Source organism: Vicugna pacos, unplaced genomic scaffold, assembly GCF_048564905.1.
Source record: "Vicugna pacos unplaced genomic scaffold, VicPac4 scaffold_21, whole genome shotgun sequence".
Lineage (NCBI taxonomy): Eukaryota > Metazoa > Chordata > Mammalia > Artiodactyla > Camelidae > Vicugna > Vicugna pacos.
This window is the reverse complement of record NW_027328742.1, coordinates 11,370,635-11,398,571: the sequence shown is the minus strand read 5'-3', so window position 1 is coordinate 11,398,571 and position 27,937 is coordinate 11,370,635. Positions and strand designations below refer to the sequence as shown.

Genomic DNA, 27,937 nt, shown 5'->3' with positions numbered 1-27,937 from the left:
CTTTGTCTCGGGGGTGCAGTGGATCGGGGACCGGGCGTGGCAGGGGGTGGGGAGGCATTGACTGGGTGGGGGGTCGGCGAGCAGTGGTAGTGGGGCTGATGGGGTGAGGCCTGGCCCTGGGCCCGTGGTGGTCCTACTTGGGGGCCGGGACCCTGGAGGAGGGCGTGGGGGGCCGCGTTGGTGTTGGGGACCCGGCCAGCCCTGGCCGCGGGCTGGGCTCGCCCCACCGCCCCACCGCCCCACCGCCCGAAGCTCCACCGGCCCACCGCCCGGCCCCACTCGCAGCATCCCTACTGCTGGAGTCGCAGCCAAGCCTCCATGCTGCTGTCAGGCGGGCGGGAGGGGGAGGGGCGCTGAAAGCTGCTCGTGCGCGCGCGCGCACGGGCGCCGGGACGCCGGGGCGCTGGGGCGCGCCCAGAACGTGAGGAAGCTGGGCGGGAGCTGGGTGCTCCTGGACCAGCTCCCGGAGGAGGAAGGCTGCCTGGGGTCTCGGCCTCCCGCCGCTTGCTGTCGCCTCTGCTGCCGTCGCGAGCCAGGTAAGGGGGCGCTGGTGAGGGCGCGCAGGTCGGGGAGTTAACAAAGCTGTACTGCTGGTAATGAGGATGGGCCCAAATGACCAGAGGTACGGGGTGCAGTTGTCACCGGTGTTAACGGTAGCAGTATGGACTGTCTGCCTGAGATATGGGTCTTTCCTGGGCATAGAGGAACAAGCAGTACGTGGCAAGTTGGTGGTTGGTGAGCAGGTCAGAGTTCTAGCTATTACATTGTTGAAGAGTTAGCCAGAGAGTTTTGGTCGTTGCCATGTGTTGCGAACAAGCCCTCCACTGTACTTTCTCAGGCATTCCCTGTGATACGTATGATCATCCATACTGGCATCCTTCTGCTGGCCTTATGTCTCTGTCTGTTTTGATTGTCCACTTTCTACAAAACGTTCTCTATGGGTGATATCTCCACTACTTTGGTTCCTCTCTTTCCCTCACCACCTATAGCCTAAGCCGCCAGCCAGTGCTGGTGATTTTGTCATTGGACTACATGAGAAATATGCGCCACTGCTGCCCCCACAGTTCCCTCTGACATGGACGATTGCAGAGCCTGAGGCTGCTCTTCATGTGAACCATGTGAGTCCTCTCCTAGTGTGATTACAAGGAGCAAAACAGCAGCAGCTGCAGGATGTGAATACCTGGTCCTTCCAGAGTTGTGTTTGTCATTGTAAAAGCATGAAAATGTAATTCTCATTTAATAAATCTGTCCTTCAGATTTCTGTCCCTTCCTAGTGTATAGAAGAAAAAAAAAAGATTACTCAGCCTGAAAGACTGAGGGTGAGGCCTGGAACTAGGTGATCTCACTAAGGCATTATCTGCAAGACACAGCTAGTCTGTCCACCCCCGGGCAATGCTGTCTCTTGGCTCCCTCTTGTAAATTCTATGGTTACAGCTGTGACTTGGTCCTCTTACTTACTTATTTGCCCAGGTAACTCTGTATGATAGGTGTTCAAATAATTTGATTGCTTCTCTGTGTTTACTTCAGAGAGCTCCCGCAAGTCACTTCTTTCTTTTCAAAGATAACTAATTGAATTTCAATAATAGTATGATGTTATTGGAGTGGATATTTGGTTTGAAGGTTTGAAGAATGCCCATTTCTGACTTAGAGATGCTGGTAATTGACTCAGTTTCAGTGAAAACTACATCTTTATCTAAACTTAATATGCCTTAATATCGTAAAGGAACCAATCATTTCTAATGGCTATTATTTTCATCAAGTCTGAAAACATTCAAATCAACATAGGGGTGTTCATCACTGATTATAAAATCTCATTGTGCTTATTTTACTTTGTAGTAATTTTCCCCTCTATTTCTTTTTCCTTTATTTGAATTTGCCCTTCTTAAGCTAAGTGCTTCATATGGTATTTTAGAATTTCTTAAAACCACTCTGGTTTTAGTCATTGCATTCTGAAAATATGGTAGTGCTCATTCTATCCAATGAGAAAATGCCATCTGTTAAAATACAAAATTATATCTCTGGATTTCTTAGCATTATTTTAAGTGGTTTTCTTGTAGTGTCCTCTGGGATAATAAATTAAAAACTTGGGGACAACCAATTCTAGTTTTAACTATTTCACTTATTCTTGATGCACAATATAATATTCATAACTAAATGCTTCTTACCCCTGTTGGAGTATTGATTTATTCAGGAGTTTGATAAAACACTTAGTTAAACTACATAATAACTCATTGAATTAATTGGAGATATAGACATACATATATCTTATATAATATGGAGTAAATAGCCATGGTGTTAAGGAGATGAGCTTAAGGGTGACTTTTGATTATGAGCAGTCTAAATTAACTTTAGAATTTCTTTACCTTTGAAATAATTTTAAAAATTTGTTAGATCAATAATGCCAACCATTTAAATTAACTGTAAAGTTCATGTTACCTTGCCTATTTTCTTATGGAAATCTTCTACGAATAAATGCTATTCTTCCACTATCACCTTTTCTGTTACTGAAGTAGTACTACAATAGTACCTTTGATTTATGCAACACACTATCCCTAAGGAATGAGAACAATCTTATGTTATCTAATTACTTCTTTTAATACTGCTGTGAAGTACTGGATGAAATGAGTGGCATTTATCGTCTGCTCCATTTTATAGTTAAAGAAGCCAATGAGACAGATACTTCGTTTTCTCCAAACTAAAAACTCAAACTTGGTGAATGACAAGGAGAGAAAATATTGAGCATCAAGTTCCAGAATCTTCAACCAGTATATAAGCTACAGCTTTGCTAAAGTCACTAAAGATTTTTGTAAGTGTACACATAAAATACAAATACATTTTTTTTCATATCTTAGATGTGTGTGTATATATATCATTATATATATATACATATATATATATAATTCTGTTTTTTAAATGGTGAAAGTAATAATGTTCATGAAAGTTTTTATTATTGTTATGAAAAATAAACTCATCTATTTATATGTGTGTATTAATGTATGTGCCTCTTTAACTTAACAGCTGTAAATGCTTGAAAACTCTACAACTCAGGGAAAAGCCACTAAATGAAAAAAAATTTATTAATTTTAATAGGGAAGTTATGATGTATTCCATCTGCATAAAATTCCAAAAATAATTTTTACAGATATAAAAACACATTGATTGAACAATAAAACAAGTATTGAACAATAATTTGGAAGTAAATTTAGTCTTCACATAAAACATAGTGAAAGTTAATTTTACTTGTTCTTTTTCTTCTTTCTGTACAATTTTCATCACAAATACTTCAACATTTGAGGAGCTCATAACCAAGCATTTTAAAATAAAAAGGTAGCACAAAAGCGTTTTTAGATAAAACTGAAGACTATGCATGAAAAGGCTTTTAAACACTGAAACTTCTCACACACAACAGCCAAAATACCCATACAGTACACTAAGCAAGAGAATTTGGGTTCATCCAAAGATAGCATGTTATTCAAATTTATTTCCTTTTTAACAGACACTGTTGTTTCAGGTAAGCATGCCTTTGCCTGAACTCAAAATTCCTTACGGCATGTTGTGTGTGAATATGTGTATTTAAGTCATAATAATATCTAAGATAATTAGTTGGAAAACCGGTGTAACTTTTGGAGAGCCGTTATATTGGAAAGTTACCACTTAAATGGTCATTATTTTAGGGAAGCCAATATTTATCATGTCCAGACCTGTAGACCGTATCATTCTAAAGAACTCAGAAAACAAACTTTTCTTAATGTATTAAAGTGGAATTCTAGAAGAAGATAAAGTAGCATTTCATCCCATGAATCCTGGCTGTATTGTTTAGAGGAAGCAGGAAGGGACCAAGATGCAAAATGCCTAGTGTAAGAAGAAACTGATTCAGCTGGAACAGATCTAGTTGGAAAGACGTGCCATTTAACACAGTTTGATGTTGAGTATTTTTATGCTAAGTTATTAAAAGTTATCTTTCTAGACTAGTAATAATCAGCTTTGACTGACCCACAGTTTCCAGAGTTAGAAGTAATCTCAGTAAATATGTGTTTTCTGTAAGTTTATGAAAGAGAATATGGCTCAGAGCACAAATCAGTGAGAAAGGGGCTTCCAGTTTTCCTTAGCAAGTAAGGTGAGGCAGTGATGAAAGGGATTTAATAGAAGTCATTCAGTAATAATCTGAAGTTTGTGCAGCTGACCCAAAGAAACAGTCATCCAAATAAATATTTGGTACAGACAAAGAAGGGTGCAGATTAAACAAACCAAAATTCAACTGTTACACTTTCCTATAGGGGAATCCTCAAGACTATTGAAGAATCATTTACTTTTGGCTAGAGCAATTTTTTAATTAAGTAAGCCACTGCTGGAAAACTTTGCATGGGCAAGCTATTCAGATTAATACAGAGGACTGCTAAATTTTTTATTTCTGGGTTTTTTTCTATAGGATAATAATGAGTCTAAACTAAACTTAATTTGATTTTCATTACATTTAAATAGAAGTCAACAAACTTTAATCCATGTTGCCACATAATCTGATTCATTTGAAGATATGTAGAATTTTTAGTTTCCAAATGTTATTGGTATCCTTGTGTTTAATCCTGTTCTTGTCGTAGCCATAAAATATTACCTATATGGGGACTTTTTATTTTTTCTGAAAAAAAGTAATAGTTCTACTATATACTTCCTTCTAAAATACCTCTTAATTAACACTAAGTTTAATTATTTAAAATTATTATATGAGAGGCTTTATGATCAGTTATGCTAAATATAATTAATTTTAGCATTATAATATATATCTTAGTTTTTACTATGTAATCAATATTCAAATATGTAAGAAGATTAATTTCTTAATAGGCTATTGAGTAGTATCCTCGAATGTGGTCTCACAGTTAGGCAGATTGACCTTCTAAACTGTGTCCATCGCTTCATTGAGCAGATCTTGGACATGTTCCTTAACCATCCCATGCTTCAGATCTTTCGTCTGTGAAATGGAGTTTGTAGTAGTACCTACATTACAGAGTTGAGTCAGACTTAAATGAGCTAATCAATGTAAACATATTATCAGAGTTTCCAGCACATAATAAGAGCTCAATAAATGTTAACTTATTATCATGGTGTGGACAGATTTCTTTCCACAATTCAACTATAGAAAAAAATGCTCTATTTTTAGATCTGCTTAAATCAACTTGAACTCTGAGCCTCCAGTCTGCCAACAAGTAGAAAGTTTAGCTTCATTCAATGAATGAATTCATTTATGGCCTCTTTTAGGCAGAAAAGTCTTTGGCTGGTCTAGGATCCTCAGGTCTAGCTCATTCCCTGATGAACCCAAGGTGAATGCTTACTTAAACCTCCTAACATGTCTTTTACCCTGTGGGACTCATAGATCTCTCTCTTTTCTTCTCTTGTCTTGGAAAGTCCTTAAAACAAACAAAAGCAAAAATAAACAAACCCTCTTAACAACTTGAATAAAGAATTTTTTTAATTAAGGGAAAAGTATGGAGTATATCTAGAAAGTCTTTCAACATCATTTTTAAATAAAATAAGAATCATTACTTTTTAAGAATTTGACCCTTTGGCCATACCCTCACCTACCCAGAACTCCTCATTCTCTATTTATGGTAAGAAAGTTACCAATGTACTTTTCACATAGCATGATAAAAGATGTCAAGAAGTCAACCATGAGTGAATCTTAATGTCACTCTTCTGATACTGCTCTGCTCCCACTCTATTCCTTGCCTCACCCTCCACCATCCCCTATTGTAGAGGGATTGGCAAAATGGCTGTTTCTGCTAATAAATAATAAATCCAGAACTTCTCATCTCCTTCCTCTCTCCTGCCAGAATGTCAGTGGTGCCTGTGTAGAACTGGCTGGCCTCATATCTGATATAGCAAAAGGGAGAGTTATGCTTGATGCAGGAAAAAATGTTGACTGTTTTATATAAGGAGATACTTAAAGTGCATTTAAACAAGCTGCATTGTTTAGTGTGAATGTTAAATGACATTGGGATACATTGATGATTTGGTACCTGTCAAAACCATTTTTTTCAAAACAGAGTTTAAACTTTCCTAATTTGAGAAAAAGTTTGTAATACAGAGTATATTATCTCTTAAAAAGAATATATCTCAATTCTACTATTGGGGGATGAGTGTTAAAGTCACCAGAGAAAGAGAATTCAAAGATGATTATGCTTTTAAAATTAAGGAAGAGTAGAGTTCCATATTAAAGTATTTTTTCTGTCATTTGAAGAATTTTGCCTTTGAGGTGACTAAATGTGTTAATAAAAAGAATATGCTTTATGTTTATATAGGAGCTCAGTATTCACCAGTTGCTTTCCTAACGTCTATCACTTGATCTTTTTAACACCTCTATGAGATAGGCAGAGAAGGTATTAAAATGATGAGTTTTCAGATGAGAAAATCCAGGCTCAGAAAAACTTGATCAGAGGAAATCTGCCCAAGGTTACAGGGATTGTAAGTGCTGGACACAGAACCTCAAATCTGGCCTTTTGATTCAAACCCAGCACTCTCTACACTTATAACCTGAGGAGAGGTTATAAATCTGGGGTGGCAGATAGCATCCACTTTGCATGCCAACCTTGATAAATTGGAAAGTACATTTGAGGTGAGTCTTGAAGGTCACATAGAAGATAGCCAGGTGAGGACAGGGCCCTTTTGGTGGAGACACCCACATATATAGAGGCCAGGTGATGTGAGACTACATATGGCATTCAGAGATCTCTGAGAGTTTCTCTTCGTTTAAACTAAAAATGCTTCTTTGTCTTAAAATTATTAGCTTTGCCTTCTGACTCTCTACTGGAAAATTCTCCTCTGATTATGCCAGGCTCCTTTGAGCCTCACCGTGGCTCACTACAGCTGGGTCTCCACAGTCATGTCAGGCCTCTGGACCATTTCTTCAGAGTTACTGCCAGGTTAACCTGATGGCAGTTACCCAGCAATGTGTCTTTCTAGAAGCTTGTTCTGGATAATTAGAGAAAGGCTTCATCATGCCTAGTGACTGACTAGGAAATATTTTCTGATTTTTTACCAAAATCATGTGCAGGATGAATAAACCTCTTAGTAATGAGGTTCAAAATGTTGCTATTTAATTAAAAGATTTTGGAGATTTTCCCATATTTTCAATGAGTAATTTATGATAGTTGTATCTGTGATAAAAATTAACATAATGATAGCAATTATTATCTTAGCCAACATTATTTTGCCCTTGCCATGTTTCATGAACTTTTAAAGAAATTTACATAAATTATCTACATTACTTGTAATCCTTACAATAACATACTTATCTCCATTTTATAAATAAGGTAAATTAAGATTAGAAATGTGGAGTAATTTGATAAAGTCACAGAGCCTTTGAGAGATAGAACAGGGTTGCAAACCCATGTCTCTCTGTCCCCGGATAGAAGTGCTCTTAACTAGCCATCACCCCTTATATCACAGTTACTTAAATTTGAAGGTAAAAATGAGGAAAGCAGAGAAGAAGAGCCTGCATGTACACAGCAGTGCCAGCAACACTTTCCACAGAGAAAAATCACCTTAGAATGGTTAAAAAAAAAAAAGCAAGTCTTTGCTCAATACATACTATATTTATTAGCACATGCAAACAGTTCAGGTTAGTTGCATTGTATTCAGTTCATTTCTACAGTTATTTTTTTTTTCCTGGTAACTTTACTTGTAATGACCTCATTTCACATTCTGACCCAAGAGCTGGTTCAGAATCCTGCTCCCAAGTTAGTTCTTTAGGCTGTATTTGCCAGAAGAACATGCTGAAACTTTGCTGAGAGCTTTCATCAGGAAAAAAGTGCCCCCCTATCCTGACTTGATTTCTATTAAGCTGAGCTGTAGAAGTTTGTGTACTCAAACTCCTTTTGGCTTTTCTAAGTCATGGTGTTATTTTACCAGCAGTAGCTATTGATCTGATTTCCTTTGAATTCTAGAACATTGCCTGAAAAAAAGAGTACCGATATGGCAAATTTTCTAGTGAACATTTAACTTTCTTTCTCTAGTGGAGGTCTGCTGCTGCATGTGGCATCATCTGAATTGGCAAGACGTGTGTCCAAGAGCTATAGTGACTGAGAATCCCTCACACATACATTTCTGCCAAGACAGGAGCGGGGTTTTCAATGGATGATTACCAGATGGCTATCTGAGAGATTCTGGCTATGCTCTAGTCTTGACGAGCAGAAAGGTACTCAAGAAATTGTAGCCTGTTTGCCACAGAGTTCCACATTCCCTGCCTTGAAACGATCATCCTGATTGCTTTGGAGTATTGGATATGATGTAAGAGAGTCCCTGTCACAAAGTATATCATCAAAATTGCCCCATTACCTTTCACTATTTCTTTGATTAAACCACTTGAATTATTAAGTGTTTACCTTTTGGGGAAGTTTATGCAGTGTCTTCTTTATAGAGACGATGATTGTTTTTGATCAGCCCATTGATGTAACTGTAAAAATAAGCTACTTCGTTGCTTTACTCTTCTCTTTGGGCCTTTGGGAAAGGCTCAGTCCTGAGTTCATCAGTTTTAACACTATCATACAATTTTAATAAACCGTAATTCAGATCCAAAATTAAGTGTTTCCTGAGAATAGGTTATTATAAGGTAGATGGATTCCCTATGCAGAGATGTTAGCTTCCTCTTGACCTGAGAATTCCTTTGTACCTTAATTAAAGAGTAGAGCCATGGACACTAAGTAGAGCACTGACAAAGAAAAAGGAAAATGCATTCCTTCGGGATTGCTAATTTGGGCCTAGGGCTTATCCAACAAGCCATTTTCCAAGTGTTTATTAAATCAAGCAAAGCAGTGTTTTTCACATGTCTTAATGCTTCTAGAATCAAATCAATTCAAACTAGGTGAGAGAGGGAAGTGTGTAAATCACAATTTACATTGAGAAATTGATTCCTTTCCCCCAAATGAAACCATGCTCTCTGTCAGAGTGCAGAAACATCACAGCAACTATGAACAATGAGAATAAAAATGAGGCTGTTGAAATGGAAATGGAACTTTCAGTGTTTGCTTATAGCGTATAGGATGTTACCGTGGGTTAAGAATAGTCTTCCTTTCTGATTTTTCACATCAAAATAAATTTGTAGTTTTATTAATTTTTATTGCTCTTTAGAGTAGCTGTATTTCACCATGTGATCTTTCAAAGATTTTTCAGACTTTTAAGGGAATATCAAGAAATTTTAAATTAGTACTGGTTTATGTTTTGTTGTTTGATTTGAGTATTTTATAGTAAAAATGTCTGATTCTATAGGCTTATAGAGTCAGTGTTGTTAGCCAGCCTCAGGCCCTGATATGTAGTCTGTGTGGCCCTGAAAAGTCAAGTCTTCCTCAGACCTGTACTTTTTTTTTAACTTGACCCTGCGATGTACAATTTTATAAATAAGTTGTATAATCTAGATTCCAAATGAAGATTGGATATTTATAGCCAATCATCTTTGTTATTCTTAAAATTGTAGCTTAGGCATGAGTGTTCAAAGTATCTGTTTTCTATCTGCAGAGATTTTTAGAACTGTAATTTTTATAATTTAATGATTATAAAATATATCTTATGAAATCTCATGTGGTGAAATATGATTCAGTGTCTTGAATAAGGAGTAGTGCATCATTTACCTCAGCATTTGGAAAAAAAAATTGTTGCCATGTTTTGTTTTGGTGAAATGGGGTCTTCCATGAGGTGTGACAGTAATGGTAAAAGATAAATATTTTAAAGTTCATATTACAAATTTTGGCACATTTCCTGTCAATCCACATAGCAAATAAAAAATCCAGTCACTAGTTGAGTGGCTTTTAATCAACAAAATGCACATATGATATACACACTATATTTTGTAATTATATTTGCATACTATTTTTAAATTGGTATGTCTGGGTGTGAGTATCAGCTGTAGCGGAAGATATTTTCAAGAGTAAGTTGGCATTTGAAAAACTACCATAGGAGAAGAATAAGGTTTTCTCATGATAATCCAGGTAGATATGTGTTATTTGGTTTAATTTTAGTGTTTTCATTGTAACTATCTGTCAACCACGTGTAATCCTGCATACTGTCTATATATCTCCTATTTTTCCCTCAAATACACTCTTACCCAAGCTCTGTGCTCAGTGAGACTGATGGTAAGACCTACATCAAAGGGCTTCCTTAACCACTGGTTTCCTGTTTGGTTAAGTAAATGAGGAGCTTCAGCAAGAGATAAGAGAAAAGGGGCAGAATGCAGTCCTCTGCATCCTCTCCGTGCCTTTGCTGAGTGCTGGCTGCACTTCTGGACCGACAGGTAGCAACTCCGGACACAGCCCTCTCCCTGCAGAGCTCCTCCACCATTTCCACGAATGTAGCCTCTCTTCTCTGTTTGAGGGCTACCTATGATAGAAACAAACAGTGCTCCTGTACCTAGGCTATCACAATGTCTTCTGTGCTTTCCCACATCCTATCTACAGCTTTGTAAATGGTCCCTTTATCACACTGTCCACAAATTATACCATTGGAGCGTGTCACACATTTCCTGTCCGTACCCAGACGGATACACGTCCTCATGCAGAAGGTTGTAGGATAAACTTGAATCCCCCCCTATCTGTGTTTCCATAGGCTGGACAGTTCTTTGACTCTAAGAAATTGATGAATATCCATTTTAGGATTCCCTCCCTTGTCTCCATGCTCAATCCCTCTCCAGCATTCATGACCTCTCTTAGAAGTTCTAAGTTCATGGATACAGCTTTGCTTTGGGCCTTCACCAGTGAGTTAAGTCCAGTTTAAATGCACCCTCTTTCAGAAACCTTTACTCACTGCTCTCTCGGCCCAGCGCTCCTGGTCAGAATTCTTCCCCTTGGTGTGAGCTTAGCTCTTTGTTTAAAACACCACCCAAGAAGCAGTCTCACTCCCTGGAGTACTAAAGCTGTCTTTACATATGGTTTTCTTGAAACCAAAGACTTTCATCAAACATTTATTGAATATCAAACAAGGGGCTGTGCTAGATGCCTGGGGAGGAGGATATGAAAAAGAATAAAAGGTAGTAATCTAGAGATTCACAGTTCCTACTCACTTGCTCTAAAAAGAAGGCTGCCGGTACCCAGCCCTAAGATTCTTTCTAGTAATTTTCGCCAGGCACAAGTGTAATTACATTACTGTATCACTCCTCTGGCCACTACTCCCTACCCAACAAACAAAACTCAAAAACAACCTTTAATGGTGACTCCCATGTTCAAAATGAAATTTAAATTCCTGAGTATGTATGGATAGGCTCAGAGAAAGGGGCTCCATGCCACCCAGGTTTGGTTTTCGTTCAACCATTGGTGTCACCACTGCTAGTGCCTCTCACCCCACTGATGGCTCAGCAATCTGTTCCATGCCCTGAGCCTCTCAGCTGCACACTTTTCTTTTTTCTTATCTTGCCCTTTGCTGCCATTTCCATCTGTAAGAGGAAAGGTGTTCCTGTCAAGATCCAGCCCGTATGCCAGCTCTTTCACCAATTCTTCCAGTTCTCATGAATGGCAGTCCATTATTGCAGCCTCCCTTTCATGAAGATAAAGGGCGTGTTTACAGTCTTCTCGATTAGATTCGAACCTCCTTGGGTGAAGGGATCAAACTTACTCATACTTGTAGACTGATGGTATCTACTAGACGAGTCCTTTGCTCATGTATTTTGAGCTCAGTAAATATTTCTAAAGTGAAATGACTTACTAGTGCTGTAATTAAACTTGGTGTGACCTTTCCTTCAGATGGTAGCAGTGAGTTAGCTCAGCAGCATAAGGGATAAATACAAAGGTAGGTAAGTGCACATTTTAACCTTATCAGTCTTTATGTAAATTAAAAGCTGCATTACTTTAGTTTCTGCCTCAGACAGAAGACTCTGGCTCATTTCCTCTTTCTGCCGAGCACAACTACTCTCAGAACCTGTAAAAGACAAGTTATATAGGGTTATCCTTTTTGTCCTTTTGAATTTTTCTTTCATTTTCAAAAAATAACGGTCTCCTAAATTATTGGCCTGCTTTTTAAAATAATTATGTGTTTAAGAAATACCTAAAAAAATTGCTTGAATGTGATGCAGATACCCACAATTCATAAAATAAAGGATTAGCTTTGACCCAATTATTAAATTTTAGAAGTATTAAAGGAGCTTTTTTAAACATCTAAGACTGTTCCTTTTTTTTTTTCAAAAATAAGTCTCCAAAGCTACCTATGGATTTATTGACATATTTATGATAAAACGAAATCCAGAAGCTTTATGTTGGTGGCATCAGAAAGAGGTTGAGTGATAGACGTGATCTGATTCTTAGGGTGAATTATTAAAAATATATTCTTTACAGATCAAGAATTGAAAGATCAAGCAGCGCAGTTCAAAAGTTGAAAGACATTAGATAAAAGATGGGTTGTGCAGTAGAACCCAAGGAAGAGATGAAACAACCGGCGAGGTGGTCACTGAGTTTTACTGCACCAAGTGTGTATGAGAGAGAGAGCTGACATTTTTTTAAAAAGACTAGGCCTCTATGTTATTAATGGCAAATGTTAAATTTATAATTGTTCTATATAAACAAGATGATTGCTTAAGACTACTACTTTAATAACAAAATTAAAATCTAATTTTTTTTAGCCTTTATCAAAGGCCACATGTATTGTTTCATTTAATCTACATAAGATCCCCAGTGGGAAGATACTGTTATTGCCCCATATTATAAAAGATAAAATAGAGAAAGACTTTGTAATTTGCCTAAAGTCACCATAGGTACATTTAGCATGGGGTTATTGGGCACTTCCTCCCTGTGAATCAATCTCTCCTTCATTTAACGGGTTCCCAAGTTGAAAACTGGCCAGTCTAGAAAACTAGGCAAAGGGTGATGACTTTTTATGATGGAAGTTTCTTAGCCTCCTGATCGTCCAATCGGGACTTCTTTTGATTATTCAGGTTGAGAATACCCTGTTGGCTGCTCATCTTCATTGTCCTTGCAAACTGTCCATATCTCCATCTCCAAAGCTCTCTGTGAGTCAGCACGTTCCCCTATTCACTGCCACTCCAACCTGCAGCTCATTAAGATAACTGTACCCATCTCGTTCTGTCAGTTAAGCACTTCTTGTCTATTATTATTATTGACTATTGATGATGATGATGATGATGATGATGATGATGATGATTATTCTATCCTCTAATTCACATTATTCCCATGAGGCCGTGCTCTGTAAGTAAGTCCTGATCTAGAGAAGACAGCTACCGTTGAGATTCCTGGAAAATTCCTCAGTGGTGTGCTAAATCAAATGTGTGTCCCTGTGAAACCTCTATGGAACATAATTGACTGGTGGTATTTCCAGCCTTATGGGTATAACTTTCTTACAATACTGGCTTCTCTGAGCCTTTTGGCTACTTCTGCCATCATTGTTCATGCTCATTCCTGTACTTCTTCTTCATCTTGTACAGATCATCACTTTATTCTAGTTTCCAAGAGCCATTCCAGCTGAGTTTTTGCATCATCTCCCAGAGCTCTTACCAAGATATTAAATCCTGTATAAAGGGAAAATTCTCCCATGCTGATCAACTGTCTCTTATCTAGCTTTATGTTATACTGCCTCCCCTACAGACCTAGAACCCACCTGATGTAAGACCACACATACTTCCCTGACTTCTGCAGATGTATCTTGGTTAGGTTCTGTAGCTTTGCAGGGGCGTGGGTGGTAGAGCCTCTTTCCTTCCTCTGTAGCTGTATCGCATTCCCAGCTGAGTTACATTGTACCTTGACTTTATTTATTCATCTGGTGACTAGGAGGGGATGGGAGAGTAAATTCTGAGGGATACGTACATTGTCTTGCAAGACAGGTGTCACTGACTTATCGTACGTGATTGTTAGTGCTAGCCTTTAAGGGGAAGAATTAGGCCATTTCTGAAGGCCTGGATGGTGTAGCAGGGTATGAGGATTAAAATATTTAGGTTCATTGATTCACATGTTCCCGGGTCAAAATGTCAAGTTACACATGTTCTTCATCAGGATCCTGACTTTGGCGTAATGGACTTGTTGAAGTCAAAATTCAACCTTCTCTAGAGCCCAGCTACCCTTATAGTTAAGCTCTGGGACTAATGCTAAGCTTTTTCACTCCTCCATCTACAGGAGATGAGATTCTTTTTATATGCTGTTTAACGCACTGCCTGGGAGGGACTCAGCTGTGAGCCACCAGCAGTAAGTCCTTCTGGCAGCTAGCAGAAGGAATGTCTAAGTTCAGAAGGCAGCAACCTGAGTGATTAGTCGCAGCATCCACCATAAGTAAGGGCTTCTTTTTTTTAAGGTAGTGGATATTTCAGCATTTTAAGTATTGATGAGAAGGGTCAAAGTCAAAAGTACAAAGAGTGAAAGGAAAATTGTACAAGGCAGTTTTATGGAGGATGGAGTAAATGGGATCCAAAGTTTATGCAATGGCCTTGTCCTCAGATTGGAGGACACTTAATGTGTTAAAATAACAAGGAATGAGGAAACATGAGTGTAGATGTATAAAGAGTTTTAGGCTTATTAGCAAGCAGTAGAGTGACTCTTATCTGATGGAAATGAAATAGGAATTACAATCAACTTTTAAGAATGAAAGAGCCCTTAGACAGCAGTGATTTTAGGAGAATGGAGAAGCAATGAAAGCTTTTATTCACTGATTTTGTGTGTGTATGTGTCCCTACTGTGTGCTATTGTGAAAAGTAAGGAAATAGACTATTCAGAGCATCATGGTAAAACTGACAGGCATTGTTGAGGGCCCAGATGAAACTGGTGGTCAAGAACATTTTGTAGAAACAGCCTCCCTTGCTTTGTAACTTTCTCTAATAATTCTCAGCTGACCCAGAGGAGCATGGAAAAATGCACATTTGTGTTAATACAAGGGTTGAAATTTTTCCATATGGGTTTAATTAAAGTAGATGTAAGTGGGGTGTTGGCCAGAGTGCTATAAACTGAATTAGGAAAACTAAACAAAGAAGACACTAATGGATTGACTCACAATAAACAGTCACAATTACATGTTAGAATGTCTGTAAGTAGGAGGAGTTGAACACGTTACCTGGAAATGGAGATCATTTTTGGAAAGTGATTTGGGAGCATGATTGGATTAGTTGTAAGACTTGCAATGGATGGCTGAGAAGGAAGACAGGAGAAGTCATTCCATTTGAGGAAGTTAGAGAACCCATTGCCACATAATCAGATCAACAGTATGTTCTTCCTCATGATGACTCATCTCTCAGCAGTATTTAATAATATTAATATATTTTTCTTGAAATATACTCTTACCATTACACACAACTGTCTTCTATTTCTCTTTTCTTTTCTACTTTCTCACCTTTGTTAGTTCTTTTTCCTAAAACTGACTTTTCAAGGACATTTAAATTGGAAACTGTTTGCAGATGACTTTATACTATACATGGAAAATCCTAAAGACACCATTTAAAAACTACTAGAACTTATCAGTAAATTCAGTAAAGTTGTAGGATACAAAATTAATATATATAAATCTGTTGCATTTCTATACAATGAAATCTTAGAAAGAGAAATTTAAAAAATAATTCCATTTACAATCACAAGTAAAAGAATAAAATACCTAGGAATAAATCTAAGGAGGTAAATTATCTGTACTGGAAAAACTATAAGACCTTGATAACAGGGATTGAATATGACACAAACAAAAGGAAAGATATACTGTGCTCATGGATTGGAAGAATTAGTATTGTTAAAATGCCCATACTACCCAAGTCAATCTACACTTTCAATGCAGTCCCTATCAAAATACCAACAGCATTTTTTATAGAAATAGAACAAATCATTCTAAAATTTGTGTGGAGATGCAAAAGATCCTGACTAGCCAAAACAATCTTGAGAAAGATAGACAAAGCTGGAGGTCTCATGAGCCCTGAAACTATGCTACAAGGCTACAGTGATCAAAACACTATGAATGGTACTGGCACAAAAACAGACTTATACACAAATGGAACAGAGTTGAGAGACCAGGAATGAATCCACACTTATATGGGCAATTATCTGTGGCAAAGGAGGCAAGAATATACAATAGGGAAAAGACAGCCTCTTCCATAAATGGTGTTGGGAAAACTGAATAGCTATATGCAAAGAATCAAACTGGATGACTTTCTCACACCACATACAAAATTAAACTCAAAATGGCGTAAGACTTAAATGTAAGACCTTAAATCATAAAACTTCTAGAAGAAAACACAGACAGTACACTCTTTGACATTGGTCTTGGCAATATTTTTTTGGATCTCTTTCCTCAGGCAAGGGGGAAAAAGGCAAAAATAAACAAATGAGTCTATATCAAACTGAAAAGCTTTTGCACAGCAGAGAAAACTGTCATCAAAATGAAAAGGAGAAGTTTTTTGCAAATGACATACCCAACAAGGGGTTAATATTCACAATATACAAATAACTTCTACAACTTAACATCAAGAAAACAAGTGACCCAATTCAAAACTGAGCAGAGGATCTGAGTAGACATTTTTTGCAAAGAAGACATACAGGTGGCAAACAAGCACATGAAAAGATGTTTGGCATCGCTCATCATCAGGGAATTGCAAATCAAAACCACAGTGAGAGGCCAACTCACACCTGTCAGAATGGCTATCATCATAAGGAAAACCGATAACAAGTGCTGGTGAGGATGTGGAGAAAAGTGAACCCTTGTGCACTGCCAGTGGGAATGGAAACTGGTGCAGTCACTATGGAAAGCAGTGTGGAGATGCCTCAAAAATTGAAAATAGAACCACCATATGATCCTGGGTACTTATCTGAAGAAAATGAAAACATTATGTACAGAAGATATATGCACCCATAGGTTCATTGCAGCTCTGAGGTACAATAACCAAGCTATGGAAGCAACTAAAGCACCCATCGATAGATGAAGGGATACAGAAAAAAATATATACAATGGCATATTTCTCAGCTATAAAAAAGAATGAAATCTTGCCTTTTAGTACAATGTGAAGTGGACTAGAAGGTATTATGCTAGGTGAAATAAGTCAGACAGAGAAAAGCAATTACATTAGAAGGAAAAAAAAGTTTCTGTTTCTTTAATGTGGTATCTATGATGGATGATGGATGATGGATGTTCACTGAACTTATTAAACTTATTTGATGATGTATTTAAAGCCAATCATTATGCTGTACACTTCAAACTTATACAATGCTATATGTCAATTGTATCTCAATACAACAAAGAAGAAAACAAAAACTGTAAAACCCCTTTAAATCAGTAACTCCACTGAGTAGAATCTCTTCAAAAACTTAAAAACTCATGGAACATGAATATAAATGTTGGCAATGGTATTATATTACCAAAAACTGAAAGCCATCTCCATTTCCTTCAGTAGAGGAATGGTAAAAGAATTTATATCAGATTCATACTCTATGTCACACTGTAATTATTAGAAATGAATAAGCTATACATCAAAGAGAATGTAAGCTTCAGTTGGGCACAGATTTTGTTTCCCTGGAGTATTTCCAGCAAATAGGAAAAGGCCTGGTACATTGTAGCTGTTTAAGAAATATTTGGTAAATAAATGAATTTAATGTGTATTGTTATGGAAACTTACGTTTGATACGTCATTAAGTAGAAAACAATTAAATCCCAGGATAATTCATGGAGCAAGATATAATTTATGTTCAAAGAAGCAAACACAAGTAACCAGAATTATACTTGTTAAACTGGCACCAGAAGTTACCTCTGAGGCGTGAAATAGGAATAGTGGGGATTCAGAGGAAAACTTCAGTTATATTTCAGGTACTTTGGCTATTGCTTGCCTCTTTTAGAAAAAGCATATATTCATGCATCATTAAAAAATCATCATGGGCCATTTAAAAATCATTTGAAATGGTGACCTGAAGTAGGACATCTATACTTTGAAGAGGAAATAGTGATATTAGCTAAAACCCCACTGACTGTTGATCGTGTGCCAGGCACTGTTTAAATACTATGCATGTATTAACACACCTATTCCTGACTCGTCTAATCCTGTGAGAGACGTGTTAGTACTATTGCCATTTTACAGATGAGGGCACTGGGGATGGGTGCCTGCCTAAAGTCACACGGCTATGGAGTCGTGAACTCAGAATAGAAACCCAGGCAGTCAAGCTTCAGAATTCACAAACTTAACTGTTTCATTAATGCTGTATTTGAATAAAATTTATACTGTGAGCCAAATGAGAAACTGATTGGAATATTGAGAAAGAAGAGAGGGATGACGGGTCAATGAAGGCTGGTAGCAACTCTTGAAATCAAATACTGAAGCATTTGTTTTTTTTTTAATTCAGCAGAACAATGTGACTGTGAGCTCCTATAAGGATGCTGATATTTTTTTCAAGGGGAATGGAGTGTGGGTTGCCTAGAAGATAGTCATCCTGGCTAATGTATGGGTAGGGAAATGGGTAGAAATACACCCCCAAATCCATTATTGAGAACAAAGTTAGCCACATCTGACAGTGGATGATGGTAATACTAATGGGTAAAGATATCAAAGCTGATTGAATTGTGTATTTGTAATAACCGCTGTTAATAACAATGGTGAGAATCAGAAAAGATGGTTTCTTTAGTAAAGCTAAGGTCATTGGGTCCTCTAGCCAGGCCTAATTCACCTTCCGGTCCCAGTTTGTACTTGAACACTTCTGAAACATTGTTCATTCTCTTGGCTGAAAATTCCCCTTCCCCTCCTGTATTGGCACAATCCTACTCATTTTTCAAGGTCAAATTCACGAGTTATCTCTTCTATATAATCTCCCTTGAATATCCCCCCACAGAAGAGAGCATTCCCTCCTCAGTATTTCCTTCCCCCTTTAGTCATTTTTCTGCTGTCATACTTACTATGCTGCCTTATTGTGAGTTATTCACATAGATGTCTCCCTGGACAGACTCTATGTGTTCTTCAAAATCTAGAGTCTTGTTGGATCCTTGTTTAGAAAATCCCAGCATAGTGTCAGGAAGGACAGGATTTTATGAAATAGTAATGCATGTATATTAATGTATTTACTTCTTTATACCTTTGTAATGTCTTACAACTTTAATAATAAATGAACAAGTTTCTTGTAGCTAAGGTTTATTGAATATGGTGGGCACTCTGCTAAATATATGTGTATGTGTGTATGTGTGTGACTTCATTGTTGATCCATCTACCTTCACCATTTTATAGTTCAAGAAACTAAGGCTAATGGAAGTGAACTTGACCAAGGTCAAATTAGTCACAACCCTCAAGTCTAGCTTCAGTCTCAGGTTTGTCTGACTCCAAAGCTTATGAATTCAATAGGTGAAAATTAGAAGCCATGATACAGACAAGCAAAGGCAACAGAAGCGTAAGAAGAAAAAGTCTTCTGGTCAGAGCAGTGTGATCTCTGCCACTGGTCTGGCAAAACACTGTGCTGACTCAGGGACACACAGTGAGGTAGTTCAAACTTCCAAGCCAATATTTCAGGAATAAACCAGAAATAAACCAGTGATTGCTGGTTACAGCAACACTGTCTTATTTCTTAGATTTATACTGAACATTAGACTCATTTCATTCAGTTCACAGTTTCATTTCTTGTATTGTCCAGAAACTTGCCTTTATTTTGTCCAAGAGTGGACATAGAGCTAAAATAACTTTGGCCATCTTATTTCTAGATTGCAAAGATAGAAACTCTACATCAGGAAAAATTATATTCTGTGACAATTAACCGTTACCTTTGAGTCTGGAAATATGTCCTAAGGCTTAGCCGTTTGAAGCTGATAAATTCCAGACAACTTTCTATGCATCAACTGTCAATAATTTTGCAGGAGAAAATATTCCTAAGAAGAAATGACTGATATTCAAAGACCAGTGACGGCCAAAATCAGATTGTCTTACTGACTAATATTTCATATTTAGATAGATATTCTATCTCGATAATGAACAGGATGAAGGAAAATTCTCTGGAACTTAGAGTCTTTAATCATCTTCTTATAACATATTCTAAGTTATTCAGGGAAGTATTTAGGAGCTGACTATTATTAATTTGCTTAGTTGATGACTGAAGCAGCATGGATCTTGCATGATAGAATTTTTCTTTAATTACCATAAGTTTAGCTGAAGGTGCATCACTCAATTTGAGGTGACTCCTCCCCAAATTGGTTGGGGGGGTTTATCATTCTCATATTTACATAAAAATTGATCATGAACAGCTGATGTTGTATCTGCCTCTCACAGACTGTGGCTTACAAAAAATAACAAAAACTAGACAATCTGCTTACTAGATAAGATAGTGGCTGACCTAATTAATGCAACAATAAAAATTGATTCTGGTCGTTCGCCAAGCATTAAATATTTTGTAGGTCTTTGTGCTGAGTTGCAAAAACTAAGAAAAAAGAAAGAAAGTTGGGTTTTATATTAAATTTTGCCTTTTGGGCATTATTACTTTGAAAGTAATCCAGATACTTTGTTTGTATTGGAAGGGTTCAGTGAGACATAGTTAACTGTGAATAAAATTCAAAACAATAACTCTGGGAAAGAACCATTCCCTTTGGTCAGAGGCTATTGTGTCAGTGGTTTTGCCGAGTCAATCAAAAAGAAAAAAGAAAGAGAGAGAACACCAACTGTGAGAATGGAGCTGTCAAGCTGATTGACTAGATAGCAATACAATGTTTGAAATGTTTTATGTCATAAGGTAAATGCTCAGTTTTTATCTGAGTGTTGGCAAAAACTAAACCCAACAACTTGAAAATCCTACAGAAGTGTCAGTATTGAGAAATACAGAAAAACTAAACTACTTTTGCATAGAATTGAAAGGAACAACCACAGAAATTATTTGTCTAAATGCGCTGTTTCATACCACAGTGACCTTTCAGGGAGTATCTACAACTAAAACTACATGCATACTTAATAGTGACTTTTTTCTTTTCCTACAAATTTGTTAAACAAGTGGCTTGTCAAATCCATAAGTTTTGTTTTAGTTACAAAAAAATTTGTGTTTTATGAGAATTATTTGATCTTTAGGAAACTATTTTAATAGTAGAGCAGTAAAGAAAATGTTTTTTCCCTGTTGATTTGAAAAATAGAACTAAAACAATAGAAAATAAAAGTTATTTAATTTGTGTTTTATTTAATTTCTTTTTCCAAATTACCGTTAAGCTTCTTGTGCATGGCTCCAGCTGACTTTTCTAATGTTGCTAAGAAATAAATCGTTAAAGACTCAGTGCTGGTAGGCATCACGTAACTTCTGTTCTTTGTTATAGAGCTGCCCTGGGCAATTTGTCAACAAAAAGCTCAGGGAACTGATATTTTTCTCTAATTAATGTCCCTTCTTATTTCCCCCTTCATATCTTAGTTTGCCATCTATTACCTGTTTTTTTTTAATTGGCCTATGTAGATTTTAATTAACTTATATTTTGAAAATTAAAGCAGGCTATCTCATTACATTATCCTTCACTTTCTCTGCTTACCGATAGATTTCATTGTCAAGACAAAATGTTTTCCTTTCTATAGGAAACATTTCTCATTTAATCTTTTAAATTAAATATAAAATAACTTCACTTGGCTTATTCTGTTATTCTGGCTCAGCTGCTGTCTCCTTCGTTTTAAACTCTTTATATAAACTTACAATTTGGTTTTAAAGTTAACTCCTATATAGACTCAATTTTCCCACTGTTTTATTTCATCCATTTTTAAATGCCATCTGAGGACAAAATTTGTTTTATTTCCTGTTTCACATGTTCCTGTCTACATTTCAGTGTGGTTTGTAAAAAATGTATAAAGAACATTTCTATCCTCTCTTTTTTATTTTATAGTTCAGTGTATTATTTACTCTTTAAAGTGTTTCTAAGAAAACATGCTTGTTATTGTTACATCATTATCCCAATTGATGTCTGTGTGACCACTGAGCATGTTAATCCAGTGTTCAGTCAACCACAGTAGAAAGAAGCTGAAAAAAACTATTCTCTATAATTTACACTCACTGTTGAAAAAATTATAACTAAGCATTTGAAAAAATCTCTTTGGCAAGGGAAGAAGTTAAGTGATAACACTTTACCATTTCAAATGCATTTTTTGTTCATTTGTGGAATACCATGTTTTCTCATTTTAGGTGCTTACATTTATTTTCTTAAAGGCCAGTGAAGGTGTTAAACTGGCGATCATTGAATATCTTGCAGAAATTTAACTATTTATTGTAATTATATAGTTTTTCTTTTAACCTATTGAATACTACACTTTATTAAATATGCATCATTATAATTGATATACATCAATATAATAGTTGTATTGTGTATCTATATATAGTTATTAAATATAATATGTTATTGCAGTGGTTACTCATTTAATTAAAACCGTAATGCTATTTTCAGTACCTTGCAGGGTAAACTGCAAGAACTGGATTTCAAATGGAAAGTCCTGCCAACTGCACTGTTCTTTGGATCCAGCTTGGTGTCTGGTAAGTCCTGGGAATGAGGAAAAGTCTGTCTCTGCTACTTAGCTTGGTGATCTTGAACTAAACATTTGTTCTTTCTGGTCTCAGTTTCCCATCTTATGAAATGAAAAATGATTGTATTAAATTACTTCACAGCTCTTGGTAGCCTTTGAAATTTCAATGACTGTATAATTCTACCCCCATTTTTAGAGATACCTGATAAAACAGCAATCTTTTGGGAGAATCTTAAAAACGTGTATATTAAAACATGCACAAGTCATTACTATTATATGGAAGTATAATATAAGCAAATAATTCTATGAAGTATAATATTCTAAATTAGTGCTTTATATTAATTAATAAATATGGTTTATTATTACTTGGTGGTTTTCCTGTGGCATTCCATGATTCTCTAAACTTTGTGAAGACTTTAAAGTTTATAGTAGAAAACTACGATTAACCAAATAACGTTACCAAATTATTCTCTCTGTCTTTGCTCTGAAAACTCATGTCGGCTCCTCTTGATTAGAAATGGAGATAAAATTAATTGCCTGATTTTTGATAGAGGTTTTCAAAAGCTTAGCAGACTTTATTAGCTAAGCCAAACAATGTCTGGGTGAGACAATTTGCCTCTTCTTTTTCCCCTCCTCCTGCCCCTCCTTGCTTTTTATAATCTGGATCTGGATCAGTGGCTTGACAGGTGCACACTGGAGCTAGCAGAGCTATTGCTTTTTCTTTCTCCCTGTTGTTTTTAACTTGGCTTACAGTCTAACAATAAGGAAAAACTCAGCATTTCCTGTCCCAAGAGCATGAGCTTTCTGCCCTGCTCTGACTTAGGCAAGAACATCTCCAAGCCAAGTGTGCTCTGGTGGGGTGTGAGAAAGAATCCTGACAGTTTTTGTCACATGGCCTGCCCTGGAGCCCTTTCTTCAGGGTCTTTCCATGATTAAGAAATGCACAGATGTAAAAGAAAGCTGCCAGTGCCTTGAAGTGAAATCTCAGAACATCATAACGTATCATGCTGAAAGCAATGTCATAAAAACAGGTATTCAGGTCTGAGGAAATACGAGCAGTCGAACACCACGAAGACTAGGACGAGGATCTTTAGTCCAATGCCTCAGCAGTCAGCTTTGGCATGTGAGAATGTACAAGAGGGTGGTACACCTTTAGCTTTGAATGTTTCACCAATTCATTCCCCTGGCTGCCTTCCCAGAGTCCATGAGCATCCTAGCCCCTAATGAAGGCTTCACTGCATTCTTTTGAACTGATTCCTGCCAATATCAAAGCAGCACAGCAGAAACAAAAACACTGCTGTGATGTTCGAAATCACAATCGTTACCTTTGAAAAGAAGTCTTACTATGTAGGTTAGAACAATATCCATGTGGTTCCAGTAGTGGACTAATGGATTCACTGGAAGGCTCTCTAACACGTAAGTGGCGAGGAAAGAATATTACTCTTTGTCTGGGTACCTATTTTGAAAAGTAGAGGTGGATTTAAATATCATGGTGCCATGTTAAATATTGTAAATATTTGCTTCTTGCAGGGGACTTTCCGGAGGAATGAAAATGCAGAGATGTGCAAGAAAAGTTAGCAATTTTTATTTTATCCTTTAAATAGAGTTGAAATATATGAAACACGTAAAGACAGAAACATAAAAGTTCTAACATGATTGTGCTATTTCTTGAAAAATGTGATAATGTAAACCATGCAGTCTCATTTTGAAGATCTGTAACATCTGGTAGTCGATACTTTTGTGATGTCTCAGAAAAATACTGACATTAAATTTGATGTTTCTGGACTTGAAGTGACCTGAAAAAGCTAAGAATAGTTTCTTAAAATGCATTCTTGTTCTAGATTTCTCTCTCAGAGGCTAATTGTTGATGTTATTAATAGCTGTCTTTCCCATTTTCTTCAATCAATGTTAGAAAACATAACTAAATTATCATATCATGTCCATCCATTACTAATAAACTTGCTATACTCAAAACTCTTTAAATGCAAAACTACAAAAAGTTCTCATTATAAAAATTACTAAGTTTACAAATTAATTGCAGGTTTCTACTTCTGCCCTTGGCTAAATGAGATAACTTCTCTGTGCCTCAGTTCCTTCACCTTTATATACTAAAGCAGGTCACCAAAGTAACATTACAGTGACCCTGAAGGGAAGCCAACTTAGTCCCAAACAAAGCATGATAGCTTTGCTTTTAGGGTGAATGTATGAACAGGGTTAGCTCTCTGCTCTCCACTCTAAATACAAGAACTGCCTTTCTTTAGAAAAGTCTGTTTGATATGATTTTGCAGCATTTGGTGTATCTCTCTAACCCAGTACTCCTTAGTAATTATCTATTAACTGCTTGTCTTCTTCACACTAACCTTGAGCTCCATAATGAAAAGGACTATGCCTTTCTCTCATTCTCTTGTTATTTGTAGCCCCTAGTGCCATCCCTGACACATTAGGGGCTCTCAATAAATGCATGTCAAGCACATGAATGAATGAGTAAATTCATACATGGATGCTTGGAAGGACCCAGGCCAAATGTGCAAATGGCAAACTTGTTTCAGTAGGCTGCCTCCCTCTTTCCTTTTCACCTGGGTTTATGTTAAGTTTCATATAATCATAAAACTAGGGTGCAAATCATAACACTCAACAAGAATACAGAGATGCATCTATTTTGAAAATACAGAAAACAAATTGGGACGGAAAAGCTTTCTTAGGTATGTGTAGGGCTATTTGGAAAAGAAAGTAACTTTGCTGTTATTGCAAACTTATTAATGTTTGCAGTTGTCCTGATTATTCTAACACAAACCAAATGGCATTTAATTTGGGAGAAATTGCTCTGGACGTGCAATCTAAAGAGGCGAGAAATGGAACAGACTTTCTTTATGCCGTGTTTGGGATGTGGTTAAATTATTTTAGGATGTTCAACAGTGTAGTGCAAATTCAAATCCTGTGGGCAAAGCTAAACAAGCAATGTTAGGCAGCTTAGCCACTTAATCTTTTGGTGTTCAGTCTGTTGGGTCTGAGCTGTGAAATGGCTCCTGTGGCTTTCATGTGGAAAATGAGAATGTTCTGTAACGGCCGATGTGGGAATAAAGAAGTAAATACAAGGAAACTCTTACAAGCTCTTAATATTAACTGCATTAAGTAAGTGTAACTAACTTCATTAAGTTATTGATTTATCAGGGCTTGACCAAATGCTATTTCCCTTTGTCCTTTTTGGGGACAAGGACAAAAAGTACAAGGAAGTTAAATGAGCCAGTTGTTAACTAGGTTATTGGTGAATATACTGACTATTCTTCGAGCCGTCTAAGGAGAATGTCCAAGGGGCCGTTTATAATGGCAGGAGAACAGACTGGGGCTTACTGATTCTGGTCATCTAATTACTAAACTATCAATAAATATGTATTTCTAAGGAATTTTATATAGTCGGTCTGCCTAATTAATGAAAACTCTACGACCATTGGGGCTGAAACCTCAGATTTCAAGGAGGTGCCTCATTACATTTTATTTTCCCTTTTTAAATATTACTGAGTTACTCTAACCTTAGTTTATAATGATGGGGGAAAACATAGCCTGCTTTACATGGTTAAATGAAATAAACTATTAACTGGTAAATAAACAGTAGATTGGTGTTTGGGGATGAAGTTTAATACGATATATTTAGGACAGGCAAACGACACTTTGATTTCAGTCACATTTGGGTGGATTCCAGACCCTATTAAAACTGACAATGAAAGCAACTTTATTTACTTAGAGCTGTGAGGGGTATTCTAGGGGTCCTCGCTGTAACTGCCGGGCTCAAAGGAGCTGCAGTATCCTCTCTCTCGTGTTGGTGATTAGACTTTTGGACCATTTTAAAGTATGCAGAGGGGTTTCTCATTGAGTTTCTAAAGCTTTTAAGTGCAAATCCCAATTGTGAGCTTCAACACACTTGAATTCTGATTACCTTTTCAGTCCCTAATTACCCAGGAATCAGGTTATAAGCAGGCACTTTGAACAATAAGAAAATCAAAAAATGGTGTATGTGGTTTTCTGTCTGAAGAGTAAGCTGTCCTTCAGTACATGCGCACTGCAAACATAAATTATTTGGTGTGCCAAAAACACTCAGTACTGCCCCCATTAAAAAAAAAAAAACAAGCAAAAAATCAAAACGAAACAAAACAAAAAACCATACAAACAAAATGAATTCTCTCCCCAATCCCTCTTTCATCATAAAACTCAGACATCTTCAGGCAGAAAAAGACATCTTTCTGACCATAAGATACAAAAATAAACCTGAAGATTACTCATAATACACATTTGTAAAACAAGTCTTTGAAAGGCATTGCTTCAATTATTCCGTTCCTGTATAATCCCTTAAAGAAAGCAGTTATTTCTACCATATCCTTGTTTTTTCTATTAATCATACTAAAAGAATTTCCCCAACCGGATTTTCTTGATGATACGGACTGTGCCTAATAATTTGGTATACTCTTCACAGAATACAGTGGAAGGTCAATAATAATTTGCTAGCTGATCTAAAATAAACATGTGTTTGAGTATTATTTATCTGCAACACTGATTATCCTCTTAAAGATCACAAAGTAAAATGCTAGGTTTTGAGATCATATCTTAGACGTTATATCCAGAGATAGAATTTTCCCTCCCAAAGGGAGGTTTATGAAAGAGCGCCAGGAAGACTTATTTTTCCTATTTTATTATTATGAAATATTTACATTTTCCTCTCAAAATATACTTGTTCACCTCCCAAGAAGTTTTTTGTTTTGTCAGCCTATGTGCAACTCTTTTTAATTTTTCCTGTTTGCTTCCACTGTGCCTGTGTTCATAGATGCAGTGTTCCTCAGGCTTTAACTGATTAAACACAAATTCTTTGAATATAGTTTGCAAAGTTCTAATGGATTATAAGAAACTGATACAATTTTGAAGGAATATTATATAGAAGAACTGAATAAGTATCTAGTTAATAATTTTAAAGAACAATTAATACTTAAAATGTTTATTCTTATTGGACAATCGTCTCCAGCTGTTTACCTGATAAGGTATTGCTTATTTTCTCAAAAACAACAACAAATAAAGCAAATTTATTTTCTCCTCTCTACTGGCTCTTTCTTAGTATCATAGAAGTATAATATTATTCTTTGTAACTTTAAAAAAATGAACAAAATGTTCAGCCTACTCACTCTTCAAATGACTACCTATTTTTTAATCCCCCCCCCCTTTTGTTTTTGCAGAATTCCTGGGACAGTATCTATTGAGGCTGCTCCAATGCCTCTTCTCCCATTCTCTCAATTCCATTCAATTGAGACTTTGCCCTCCACCACTGCAACAAAACTGCTCGTGTCTGGGGCAATACTGAACTCCATAATGCTAAATCCAATGGTCATTTCTGAATCAGGTGACTGTCTCCTGACACACTCTGCTGGGCACCATGCTCTGCAAGTTTCCTTCTTACTGTCTGACTGGCTTCTCTCCACCTTTGTTGCAGATTTCCCCTCACATCCCCAAACTCTTACTGCTTCTCTTTTCCATCAGCACTCATGTCTTTATTAAACTTACCAAGTGTCA

General features: G+C 36.8%; 1 long non-coding RNA gene across 1 annotated transcript; it reads left to right on the top strand.

The window, feature by feature from the left end:
* The first annotated feature begins 575 nt into the window (after positions 1 to 575).
* Positions 576 to 27,937, top strand: LOC140694464 (uncharacterized). The gene is made up of 5 exons (XR_012070103.1): positions 576 to 1,118; positions 2,656 to 2,806; positions 22,309 to 22,394; positions 23,915 to 23,957; positions 27,604 to 27,937. It is a non-coding gene; the product is annotated as an uncharacterized lncRNA (long non-coding RNA).